The 13,791-nt window shown below is 48.0% G+C and overlaps 1 protein-coding gene across 5 annotated transcripts in view; it reads right to left on the bottom strand.

Annotated features, from left to right (window-relative positions):
* The window catches only part of phc2a (polyhomeotic homolog 2a (Drosophila)), a 313,528-nt gene that overhangs the window by 30,666 nt on the left and 269,071 nt on the right, over positions 1–13,791 (bottom strand). The window contains exon 1 of one of the 5 annotated variants that reach the window (XM_085967523.1): positions 5,005–5,845. The exons of the other annotated variants lie outside the window; for them this stretch is intronic. The gene's annotated coding sequence lies outside the window, so the exon portion shown is untranslated. Of the gene's footprint in view, positions 1–5,004; positions 5,846–13,791 lie in introns of those variants that run through there. 5 annotated transcript variants of the gene reach the window in all.

A 13,791-nucleotide genomic window follows, 5' to 3' on the forward strand; every position in this document is an offset into this window, starting at 1 on the left:
TCTGTTTAACGTCTCATCCGAAAGGCGGCACCTCGGACAGTGCAGCGCTCCCTCAGCACTGCACTGGAGTGTCAACCGAGATTTTTGTGCTCAAGTCCCTGGATTGGGACTTGAACCCACAACCTTCTGACTCCGAGGCGAGAGTGCTGCCCACTGAGCCACAGCTGACGCTTCTAAATGCAAGCCTTTTCTAAAAACTCCCCCCTACCGCCCCTCTCACAGTGCTGCTCCCGCAGTCAGCACAGTTATTGTCAGCACTTCTGCAAGGCAAAAGAGCATTAGCGTCTTTAGAAAACAACACCAATGGATTCGAGGCAACGGAGGATTCTTACAGTCAGGAAAGCAGTGCCCGAGTACCTCACTTTAAGAATTCACTTACAACTTTCCAGTCACAGATGCGTCCCAATCAAGATCTATTACTGGAAGCAATTCTGGTCCGCGCTAGACTCCAGGCTGGGACCTTGATCAGGTGAGCCAGACTGTGGCTGAAAGTGCAGGTGCCCCGGGGGCTGCTAGAATAATACTGAAGACAGTTGTTTTTTTTTTAAAAAGGTAGAGACGTTTGGAACCGAGAAGAGCCAAGGAAAGTACTTTAGATGAAAGAATTCTCCAACTCCACTCTTACATTTAGATTCTCAACTGCCAGGTTACAGTAGCTCAGGTGAATCAAGCACCAGAATTATTCCCAAATTGATAAATTCAGAGCCACAAGCTACCAACCATCACTCGAGGATTTCTGACAAAAAGATGCTCGTTTGTTTCAATCAACAGGTTCACCGCCTTAGGTACTGTTGTCGGGGGGGGTGACACATCGGGGGAAGGCACCAGCAGCCAGGCTCATGGCACCATGACTGGCTCTGTTGCAAAGAAGGGAGGGAAAAAGAGTGGCAGGGCTATAGTAATAGGGGATTCGATTGTAAGGGGAATAGATAGGGGTTTCTGTGGTCGCGACCGAGACTCCAGGATGGTATGTTGCCTCCCTGGTGCAAGGGTCAAGGATGTCTCGGCGCGGGTGCAGAACATTCTGGAGGGGGAGGGGGAACAGCCAGTTGTCGTGATACATGTTGGTACCAACGACGTAGCTAAAAAAAGGGAAGAGGTCCTACAAGTAGAATTTCGGGAGTTAGGAGCCAAGCTAAAAAGTAGGACCTCGAAGGTAGTAATCTCTGGATTACTACCAGTGCCACGTGCTAGTAAGAGTACAGAGAACAGGATAGTTAGGCTAAATACGTGGCTTGAGCAGTGGTGTAAGAGGGAGGGTTTTAAATTTTTGAGGCATTGGAACCAGTTTTGTGGTAGGTGTGACCTATACAAAAGGGACGGTCTACACCTGTGCAGAGATGGAACTGATGTTCTCGGGGTAATTTTTGATAAAGCAGTTCGGGAGCATTTAAACTAGTATGGCAGGGGGCTAGAAACCTATGTAGTGAAATAGAGGAAAGTGAAAGGCAGACAGAAATAAATGATAAAAGGGTGAGGAACAAAAAACAAAGGGCCAAACTAATTCATAAAAAATGTGAGCATAAAAAAAGCCTGAGGGTTTTATACCTTAATGCGAGAAGCATCAGGAACAAGGTAGATGAATTAGCTGTGGAAATAGAGGTTAATAATTATGACCTAATTGGGATTACGGAAACATGGTTGCAGGGTGAGCAGGGCTGGGAGCTTAACATACAGGGGTATTCAGTATTTAGGAAGGATCGACAAAAAAGAAAGGGAGGAGGGGTAGCATTGCTAGTAAAAGAGGGGATAAATGCAATTGAAAGGAAGGATATTAACTCAGTTAATACAGAATCTATATGGGTGGAGCTAAGAAATAGCGAGGGGCGAAAAACATTAATAGGAGTGGTATATAGGCCTCCAAATAGTAAAATAGAGGTTAGGGAGGGCATCACGAGGGAAATTAGAGAAGCGTGCAATAAGAGCACAGCTGTCATCATAGGTGACTTTAACTTACATATAGATTGGACTAGCCTAATCAGTAAAAATAATGAGGAGGAGGAATTCCTTGAGTGTTTGAGGGATGGTTATCTGGATCAATATGTCGAGGAACCAACTCGGGAACAGGCTATATTGGACTGGGTACTGTGCAATGAGAAGGGACTAATCAGTAATCTTGTTGTACGGGGACCCTTGGGTCAGAGCGATCATAACATGATCGATTTCTCACTCGAAATGGAGAGCGAAGAAATTGACTCAGAGACTAAGGTCCTGAATTTAAACAAGGGGAATTATGATGCCATGAGACGGGAACTGAGTAGGTCTGATTGGACAACGTTCCTGGGAGGACTGGAGGTAGATAAACAATGGCAAACATTTAAAGATAGAATGACAAAATTGCAAAAATTGTTTATACCAATCTGGCATAAAAGGAAATCTAAAAAGGTGACTCAACCGTGGATAACAGGGGAAATTAGAGACAGCATAAAATCCAAAGATAGGGCGTATAAAATAGCCAAAAAAAGCGCCAGAGCGGAAGATTGGGAACAGTTTAAGATAGAGCAAAGGAGGGCAAAGGGCATAATCAAGAGGGGCAAAATAGCTTACGAAAACAAGCTGGCGGAAAATATAAAAACTAACTCCAAAAGCTTTTATAAGTATATCAAAAGGAAAAGACTGGTGAAAACCAAAGTTGGTCCATTGCAGTCAGATACGGGGGAATATATAATGGGAAATAAGGAAATGGCAGATCAACTAAATGCATACTTTGGGTCAGTCTTTACGAAGGAAGACACAAAAAACCTCCCTGGGATATCGGGAAAAATAGGGACATTGGCAAAGGAGGAACTGACGCAAATCAATATCTCTAAGGATATGGTGTTAAAGAAGCTAAAGGGATTGAAGGTGGACAAATCCCCAGGGCCTGATAACATGCATCCTAGGGTACTGAAGGAGGTGGCCCTAGAGATAGCGGATGCACTAAGGATGATTTTTCAGAATTCATTAGACTCGGGAACAGTGCCGATGGATTGGAGGGTAGCTAACGTTACCCCACTATTCAAAAAGGGGGGTAGGGAAAAAGCAGGTAATTACAGACCTGTAAGCCTTACATCAGTTGTGGGCAAAATGCTGGAGTCCATCATTAAGGATGAAATAGCGGAGCACTTAGCAAATGGGGACAGGATAGGACAGAGTCAACATGGATTTACAAAGGGTAAATCGTGCTTGACTAATCTATTGGAATTTTTTGAGGGAGTAACTGGTAGAATAGATGGGGGAGAGCCAGTAGATGTGGTGTACCTGGACTTCCAAAAGGCCTTCGATAAGGTCCCACATAAAAGATTAGCATGGAAAATTGAGGCTCATGGGATAAAGGGGAAAGTTTTGGCGTGGATAGGGAACTGGCTGTCAGATAGAAAACAGAGAGTTGGAATAAACGGCTCATTTTCTGAATGGCAGGCAGTAACAAGTGGGGTACCACAGGGATCTGTCCTGGGCCCCCAGCTGTTCACAATTTACATTAATGACCTGGATCAGGGAGTCGGATGCAGCATTTCCAAATTTGCAGACGACACTAAACTAGGAGGGGGGGTGGGCTCAGAGGAAGAGACCAGGAAGCTCCAGAGCGATTTGGACAGACTGGGCGATTGGGCGGATAAATGGCAGATGCACTATAATGTGGACAAGTGCGAAGTTATCCACCTTGGGTGCAGGAACGGGAGGGCAAATTATTATTTAAATGGCAATAGATTGGGAGAGGGGGAAGTACAGAGAGACCTGGGTGTTCTTGTACACCAGTCACTGAAGGCGAGCATGCAGGTGCAACAGGCGGTCAAGAAGGCAAACGGTATGCTGGCCTTCATAGCAAAAGGGTTAGAATACAGGAACAGGGATACCTTGCTGCAGCTGTACAGGGCACTGGTGAGACCACACCTCGAGTACTGTGTACAGTTTTGGTCGCCTCATCTGAGGAAGGATGTTCTTGCCATGGAGGGGGTGCAGCGGCGATTCACCAGGCTGATACCAGGAATGGCGGGAATGACCTATGAGGAGAGACTATGTAGTTTAGGGATGTACACACTGGAGTTTAGAAGATTGAGAGGGGACCTCATAGAAGTGTATAAAATTCTGACAGGTCTAGACAGACTGGATGCAGAAGGAATGTTTCCCTTGGCGGGTGAGAACAGAACTAGAGGACATAATTTAAGGATAAGGGCTAAACCATTTAGGACAGAGATGAGGGGGAATTTCTTCACTCAGAGAGTGGTGAACCTGTGGAACTCATTGCCACAGAGGGCAGTGTACGCCAGCTCATTAAATATATTTAAGAGGGAATTAGATATATTTCTACGGGCAAAAGGGGTTAAGGGTTACGGAGAGAAGGCGGGGACGGGATACTGAATTAAAGGATCAGCCATGATCTCATCGAATGGCGGAGCAGGCACGAAGGGCCGAATGGCCTACTCCTGCTCCTATCTTCTATGTATCTATCTATGTATCTATGAATATAAATGCACGATAGCAAAATACTGCAGATGCTGGAAATCCGAAATAACAACAGAATATGCTGGAAAAACTCAGCAGGCCAGGCAGCATCGGTGGAGAGAGAGAGTCAACGTTTCAGGTCGAAACCCTTCGTCAGAATATAAATGCACCATAGCCGGGAACAAAATCCATCCAGGCAGGACAAGAAGTGCATTGCGCGACTCTGAAAGACACCGAGTTAGATCTCGACTCTGCGCGATCGTGTAACACGGGTGATGCCGAGTCCGCAGCCTGCTTCACGGCTCTCCCTTTGAAGCCAATGGAAGTACAAAAATGGGGAAGAGATGTGAAACGGGTTTGCAGACTGGCTCGCTATGGCCCGCGCGACACCATCCGCACAAAGGCAAAATTAACCCCCTTGAGTCTTAAATACCGCACATTCTCAGCCAAAGTACAGGTTCAGTAGAAACGGTCATTCTTGAATAACACAAGGTATAGAACTGGAAAATTCCACTCCTCTTGGGAACGACGAACTCTCAGACTTTTTTGTGGGGGGGGGTGAAAAACAGAGTAACTCACCCGCGCAGAAGTGACATCCGCGGGTTCACACCCCCAGCTCACGCCCTTTCATTGCTTCCTTCTCGGTTTTCTTATTTCATTCGATCCTTTTAGTTGCAGCTCTTCCCTAACTGGCAACTCGTGGGTCCCCAAAAAAAGGTGCGTTTTAAGCCTTTAAATAAAGAGGGCGATACCCTCGACTTCAAGTGGCGACGTTTGGTCAACGTTAGAGATTTAAGGGGAATCCGCAATTCCTACATTCCAAAGTCACAAGATGCTCATCCCGGCAAAGAGTGTCTCAGAGAAGGCCGGAGTTTAAAGAAAGGGACTTCTCAAAGTTTTCGAGGAAGCGATGGGATGACGACACGCGGTTTTACTAACTTTAAGGCTTACTGTTCACAGCTGAAGCTGGCGCCTGCAGGAAGCGGCTGTGAAGGAGGCACAGACCTGGCGGTCTGTCTGTTTAGCGTCGACCACAGCCCAGCGTAATCCCGACGCAATCTGCCAGGTCACAGATGATCAGTAAAGTCGAAGCCAGCGCCAGACAATGAGTCCACCACAAAGCCTGGCTTAAAATATAAAAAAAGTGGCTGAAAAGGTTTTTTTTCTTCTTCCCATGTCACTAACTCCAAGGTGAAAGGGAAATCAATCAGAAGCATGAGCAGTTGTTAAAAGAAAAAAAAAATTTGCAAGCAGTGGTCCCGAGAGCTTGCCAGCGCTGGAGGATAATAACAAGTTGTTGCAGCCAAACTTTGTCTTTCCTTCCTGCAACAGAGGCGCGGAGAGGTGAAGCCTAATCTTCTTTGTAAAGGATGAATTGCAAACACTCGACTATATCCATTCGGCCGGTGGCTAATCTCATTACCCAATCAGAATGTCCCTTACTGGAACACGATGCCCTAGTAATTTGGAGCTGATATTTTGGGCAGCCCAGCTCGGACTGATTGCAGCTGTATGCAAATGAAGGCACTGTCCCGTCGTCCTGAAGGAAATAAGGGGCATCTTGGCTTGAGTACAGTAACCTCAAGCTGCTCGGGGAGGGGGAGAAGGCCAGCGGGCTGGGTTTAAAACTGTACTGAACTAAAGAACAGGTGTCCACATTGCAGCCTGTAGGACAAACAAGCTCCTAAGCAAATATATGCACATTAGAATGTGGTAGTAAGACATTGTACGGGTTGCAGGCATCTGAATAAACCCCCGCCCTCAAACTGATTGTGATTAGACAAGCCTTTGGGGAAAGATGAGATTGATTCCGTGTATCTGGATCATGTAGTTGGGGGGGGGGGGGGGGGAAAGGATTTTTTTTTCCTTTAGCCCTGACTGAGCAACTAATTTACAATCGCAGCCTCCAGCAAGAGGAAGCAACTGAAAGAAAAGCAGCAGCTGGCACTTGGGCAGCCGCCTGGTCGAGTGATTTACAAATCAAAGCACGACACACAATGAGGTTTATTTGAGACAGGCAGCGAAACAAGGGGCTGGTCCCGAAGGGGAAGTGGGCCAGTCGACGGTAAGAGTCAGAGAGCGTGGCTGCAATCCACGCCTGCTGGCTGGCAGTGAATTGAAGCTTTCTCTCCCAGTGCCCCCACCCCCCAGGGCCCCTCCACCCACAGGCCTCCCACCAGCACTGCTGAAAACCCACTAAGCATTAAGAGTCAGACACAAATAGATATGTGGTGACAGCTTTGCTCTTGCACTTCTAAGTGAGTGTGCAGGCTGCGGGCCATTGTGTGCGTGCACAGTTTACTGTACAGATGGTCCGAGATGAGACAGACGCGACCACCAGAAATCCTCAGCGACCAGCTGTAGATGCTCTCTGGGAAAAGGCTCACAGGTTGGCTTTGTCTGCTGGTCCCAGGGGAATACTGCACCCACAAACAGAGGCAGAATTAAAATCTCGCTAACGCCCGCCAGCCTTGCGCTTCTTACTTTAAACCGCAAATCACAACCTTTAGAGATTCAATACACCAAAAGCCAGGCCGGAACGTGCGTTTTAAATGTCATCCACTTGAACGGCAAAATAAGTCGCTTTAACATTCTGACAGGACAGCACCAGAATCGGCTTCGCTGCTCCCGGGCGGAGGGTCAAATCGGGCAGCATCCCTGCTCCTGGCGGCCATCCTGTGACTCCTGTTGCCGAGAGTGTGTTTGTGTGAGTGGGGTGTTAGCATTTGCATTGTGTGCGATGTGAAAGAAAGAGAGAAAGAGAGAGAAAGTAAGAATGACTTGCATTTCTATAGCGCCTTTCACGACATCAGAACGTCACAAAGTGCTACAGCCAATGAAGTACTTTTTGAAGTGGAGTGACTGTTGTAATGTAGGGAACACGGCAGCCAATTTGTGCACAGCAAGCTCCCACAAACAGCAGTGTGATAATGACCAGATCATCTGTATTTCACTGATGTTGATTGAGGGATAAATATTGGCCCCAGGACACCGGGGGGAACTCCCCTCTGCTCTTCTTCAAAATAGTGCCATGGGATCTTCTACGTCCACCTGAGCGCGCAGACGGGGCCTCATTTTAACGTCTCATCCGAAAGACGGCACCTCCGACAGTGCGGCGCTCCCTCAGTACTGCCCCTCCGACAGTGCGGCGCTCCCTCAGTACTGCCCCTCCGACAGTGCGGCGCTCCCTCAGTACTGCCCCTCCGACAGTGCGGCGCTCCCTCAGTACTGCCCCTCCGACAGTGCGGCGCTCCCTCAGTACTGCCCCTCCGACAGTGCGGCGCTCCCTCAGTACTGCCCCTCCGACAGTGCGGCGCTCCCTCAGTACTGCCCCTCCGACAGTGCAGCACTCCCTCAGTACTGCCCCTCCAACAGTGCGGCGCTCCCTCAGTACTGTGCTCCCTCAGTACCGCCCCTCCAACAGTGCAGCACTCCCACAGTACTGCGCTGGAGTATAAAAACGACATCCAATGTGAAAGGCCCGGCCTCTGACCGAATGTGCCCATGGCAGTAAAGCCGAAGGGGTCATGCCAGCAGCTTTTGGCACCGGCTCTGCCAAGCTAGGTCTGGCTGGCCTCTCGAGCAGCTCAGCACCGGAAAAATCCCAGCCAGATCCACAAAGGCGAGAAGGTGACTTTTGATAGTAACGGAAACCAACTCACTTACTGACTGGTTCAGTCACAGAACGGGGACAAATATGCAGCTCAAGTAGCAGCGGTGCTGTAAGTTGCTGACTAAATAGACTGTCTGACATGAAGAAGAAAGGTCTTTTTTTTTTAAACTTGGCTTTCACAGTATTTCCCATTCTTCATTATCTAATCTCGATAATCACATTTTCCAATAGCTTCAGGGCCTAATGGAACATTTAGCACGCTGATGATATTACCTCAGAAATCCATGCCTCCCATTTCCTTCTAACCCACCACAAACATAAAAAATGCCTGTCAATTGTAGAAACCTCAGTGACGGATGTGGAGCATTTAGAAAATCTTCACTAATGTACGGGGGGTGGTTGAGGTGACCTTGTATTTACGTATCTGATCGCGCCCGAGAATAACACTGACAATTCTCACCGGATCCCGACCCGTCCTTTCCACCTCAGTTACAGATACCTTCGTAGAACCGAGACTGCTCTCACGGGAGAGACACAACCTCCAGCTGCACTCTTCCTAGCTGCAGGGGAAACAGCTGCTGTTTTTCTTTTCTTAAAATATCACAACGGGGCACAGTTCCTCATCCAAGGTGAAGAAGATGTTTCCACTCGTGGGCAAGACCAGAACTTAGGGCTATAAATAGTCACTAATAAATCCAATCGGGAATTCAGGAGAAATTTCAGTGAGAATGTGGAACTTAGAAACATCGAAGATAGGAGCAGGAGTAGGCCATTCGGCCCCTCGAGCCTGCTCCGCCATTCAATGAGATCATGGCTGATCATCCAAATTCAGTACCCTGTCCCTGCCTTCTCCCCATATCCCTTGATCCCTTTAGCCTTAAGAAATACATCCAACTCCTTCTTGAATATATTTAATGAATTGGCCTCTACTGCCTTCTGTGGTAGAGAATTCCACAGGTTCACCACTCGCTACCACAGGGAGTGGTTGAGGTGAATAGCGTGGATGGATTTAAGGGGAAGCTTGATAAACAAAGCGGGAGAAATGAATAGAAGGATATGGTGATGGGGTGAGATGAAGAGGGGTGGGAGGAGGCTGGTGTGGAGCAGAAACACCGGCACGGACCAGTTGGGCCGAATGGCCTCTTTCTGTGCCGTAAGCACGTGGTAAAAGTTTGTTTCTTCAACATGTTAAACAACAGCAGAAGTGGGGTTTTTTTCTTCCATGTGTTGCGACCAGAGAATAAAGTACAAATTCTTCGCGCTGCACCAGATACAAATCCAGAAATTAGCTGACTCCCAGTAACACACTCTGCCTTGGATGGCGGAGCTGCTCAGTGCACCACTCGGCGTGGCACGGTGCCAGTACGCAACCAGGGAGGTCCAAGGTTCGAGATGTGCGCTGTGCTGAGCTAGTTGATCTGAACAAGGCTGGCGATAGGGGCACTGAGAGTGGGGTCAGCACCTGTGGAGAGGGAAGGGAAAACCAGGATTCTTGCTTTGGATCACAATCCAGCGGGCCCTAATAAAATAAGGAGATGTAGACTTCAGGAGAGGGTAGAAACAGGCTTGGCTACGGTGCGCACCCCCCCCCTCCACCATCACCACCATGACCAAATAGCCTTTTAACACTCACTGCACAGGCTCACGTGGGAAAGACAGTGACTTGGGCGAAGTAGGCATCGGGTGCGCAGCACCTGGGAAACAAAACCCCAGCACCAGTCAGAAGGAAAGGAATAATTAAACAGCGGCCGACCAATCCAAGTGCTTCCTGTTGTATGACCGGTGTGTATAGCAATTAAAAAAGACACCAGCAGTTCAACATTCCCCCGATTTTATTTTGGGGCCGTGTGGCCCATTCAAAAGCCCGCACATGCGTGTTTTTTTCAATATAATGCAGGCTCACCGGCTGCGCGGGGCCCTGGAGCGCTGCGCAGGGGCCCTGGAGCGCTGCGCAGGGCCCAAAGGGAACATTGTAGCAGCTCCCTGGGTGGCCTGGGTACGAAATGCACTGCCCAATGTAGAGGAGAACCTCACAGAGCAACTTTGAATCTCAGGGTTACCCGATCAAGTAAATGATTTCCATCTCAACCAAAAAGGGGGCGGTTGATGGGTGGGTAAGTACATCGCCTGTAGAGTTCTACAGGTTAATACAGAAAAGGAGTCAAGAATATAGAGGGAGAGTGTAGGGACACTTGGAATACGCAGGCAATGCCCGGCTAGAATCCGGGAGTGCAGTTTTATGTGAACAGGTTGGCTCTGGAGGCCTATAAACATTTTTGAAGCCTCATCTTGTCCTGTTGGCCAACAGAAGTGTTTGGATGATACTTGGAACATCCCAGGCAGTCTCCAGGGGCAACGGGTATAATTGCCATCAAATGCAACAACAAAATGAAAAGACGCGAGTAAATCCAAATAGCTCAACGTGCAAAAAGGAAACAATTAACCTTCTATCCAACATTCGGCTGACGTAACGCGCACAACCTGTCGGCAGAGGCAAGAAATAACAAAGCTTCCTCTTTATATCCGAATATTAATTCATGAAGGAAGACTGAATCGAGCCTCTGGCTGAGCAATAAACTAGAGCCTGCGTGATGCACAATGAGATTTCCATCAGCACCAACCAGCTGGGCTGTGCGGAGTCAGGAGAGGTCGGTCTCCACACGTCCCCCTCACTGGAGCCCACTGCTGGTCCATAGGCTCATCCCTTGTGCACGCAACTTCAATCACACACTGACTCTAGCTCGGTCCTGTTAGGGAGCAGGGCTGAGCAGCCAGCCTAACTAACCATTACTGACACACGCACATTAACTTAACCGTTTGGACATCAGAACAGCAGCTGCCACATTCCCAGTTTCCCCAGAGACTACGGCAAATGATAATAACAATCTTGGGGAAGGGAAAGTATTCTTTCTCTCCTAGCATGTATCCAACCTCTCCTACACAGGAACGTGAATAATACGGAATTTCTTACTTAGATAAATTACAGAAAAGTGTAAACAATGATTTATAAATCTAACTTCAGCAAAATGTTCAAATCACTCCCATTTCAATGAAGCTCCTAAATAATTCGTGTTTGATACAAACAATTAAGGCTACGGTAGCTCAGTGATTAAACACACTGCCTGGTGTAGTACTGATCCATACAGAGCATGGCGGTTCAGTACCTGATCTGTGCACCAAGTCCCGTTCGCCCATCTCCCCTGTGCTCACTGACATACATTGGCTCCCGGTTAAGCAACGCCTCGATTTCAAAATTCTCATCCTTGTTTTCAAATCCCTCCATGGCCTCGCCCCTCCCCATCTCTGTAATCTCCATCAGCCCCACAATCCCGCCACCCCCCGAGATCTCTGCGCTCCTCTAATTCTGGCCTCTTGAGCATTCCTGATTTTAATCGCTCCACCATTGGCGGCCGTGCCTTCAGCTGCCTGGGCCCTAAGCTCTGGAATTCCCTCCCTAAAGCTCTCCGCCTCTCTACAGATGCAGGAAGGATGTTCCCGATGGCGGGGGAGTCCAGAACAAGGGGTCACAGTCTAAGGATAAGGGGTAAGCCATTTAGGACTGAGATGAGGAGGAATTTCTTCACCCAGAGAGTGGTGAACCTGTGGAATTCTCTACCACAGAAGGCAGTAGAGGCCAATTCATTAAATATATTCAAGAAGGAGTTAGATATATTTCTTAAGGCTAAAGGGATCAAGGGATATGGGGAGAAGGCAGGGACAGGGTACTGAATTTGGAGGATCAGCCATGATCTCATTGAATGGCGGAGCAGGCTCGAGGGGCCGAATAGCCTACTCCTATCTTCTATGTTTCTCTGTTTACCTCTCTCTCCTCATTTAAGACGCTCCTTAAAACCTCCTTCATTGACCAAGCTTTTGGTCACCTGCCTTAATATCTCATGTGTCTCGGTGTCAAATTTTGTTTGATAATCGCTCCTGCGAAGCGCCTTGGGACGTTTTACTACAAGTTGTTGTTGTGCGACGTTAGCCAATCTCAGGCAGAGGTGCTCGGGAGGGATGCAGCCATGATAGAGGGGTGAAGGGGGTGGGGGAGGGGAATCGAGGTGAGGATCCACCTCTTGGCCATGCCAAGTGGCTTTTTTTTTTAGAAAGTGCCTGTGCAGACATCAGATGAGGACAGGACCAGGTGTGGCTGCAATGTCGCTATCTTGCCATTTAGCTCATACGTGCAAAATGGCCACATGGGTGAGGTATGGAGGAGAGCTGGCGTCTGTGGGACAGTGGCCCAGTCACAGTCCGTGCCTTCAGAAGAGGGAGAAAACTAGGAATAAAAAAGCTTTCTGGACTCAACATCGAGTTCAACAATTTCAGACCATAACCTCGGCCCCCATTTCTTCAGATGGCAGCTGTTGATGATTCTGCCATTCCCATTTACACCTCCTCTAGACCCATCTTTTGTTTCTTAATTGTCCCATTACCATCTCCTTTCACCTCGCACCATCGTCCCTTTGTCATTTAATCTCTCCTGCCTTCCAGCCTATCACAGACCGCCCCTTTTGTTCTTTCCTCTCCTTCCCACTTTCCCTATCCCTACACTTGCTTAAAACCTGTTATATCTCCAACTTTTACCAGTTCTGACGAGAGGCCATTGACCTGAAACGTTAACTCTGTTTCTCTCTCCACGGATGCTGCCTGGCCTGCTGAGTATTTCCAGCATTTTCTGTTTTTACTGTATTTAAAAAGGAGACCTGTTTGTGTAAGTAGGATACAATGACTGGGACCTCAAGCCCCAACAGGCTGCTTAAAGTCTGCAGCTTAGAAATTATTGTGGGTGATATTAGTACACGAGCACTTGACATGTTCACAGGGCATTACACCGTCTGCTATTTTAGGGAGCGCGTTAACGATTTAAATAAATGGGTTAATGCCTCTATTAAAACAGCAAACAGTGGAACATAAGAATTAGGAGCAGGAGTCAGCCATTCGGCCCCTCGAGCCTGCTCCGCCATTCAATAAGATCATGGCTGATCTTCTACCTCATCTCCACTTTCCTGCACTATCCCCATATCCCTCGATTCCCTTAATATTCAAAAATCTATCGATCTCGGTCTTGAATACACTCAACGACTGAGCCTCCACAGCCCTCTGGGGCAGAGAATAGCAGAGTGTTCTCCACTATCACCAACAGTCCATTTTTTGGGGCTTATCCAATATTGTTTTCCTTGGAAATATGGGGCAACACTTTCAACAATTGGTCAAAAGGTGAATCCACATTCATTTCTCCATAATTAAAGGGGCACGGTCTTCATCAATCCTGTTTGGAAGGTGGTGGAGTGGGTTAGACACCGGGGCCTAGAAATTGGATTGTGCTGTGTCCATTTTACAGGCATAAATTGGGCACCAAAGGGTCCAAAGTGATAGGCGGTGTTTTGTCAAACCTTCCAAAATGAAAGCGGAATCCCAAAATGTTTCAGTCTTCAAAATCCATTCTTTACACAGCAAAAGGAATGTACAATATACAGGAAACTCTTGTTTATCCGGCACCGACGGGACCGGCGTAGTGCCGGTTGATCAAAAAGACCGGATTACAGAGAGGTATTGTAAAAGGTACGAGAGCCCCGTACACGGCCACAGATCCAGGAGTCCCTGTTACCCCATCCACCACCTTAAACATTCACTCCCTCCACCACCGGCGCACCGTGGCTGCAGTGTGGACCATCTACAAGATCCACTGCAGCAACTCACCAAGGCTCCTTTGGCAGCACCTCCCAAACCCGCGGCCTCTTCCACCTAGA

This window comes from Somniosus microcephalus, chromosome 25, assembly GCF_052327205.1.
Source record: "Somniosus microcephalus isolate GS21.2 chromosome 25, FLI_Smic_1.0, whole genome shotgun sequence".
Taxonomy (NCBI): Eukaryota; Metazoa; Chordata; class Chondrichthyes; order Squaliformes; family Somniosidae; genus Somniosus; species Somniosus microcephalus.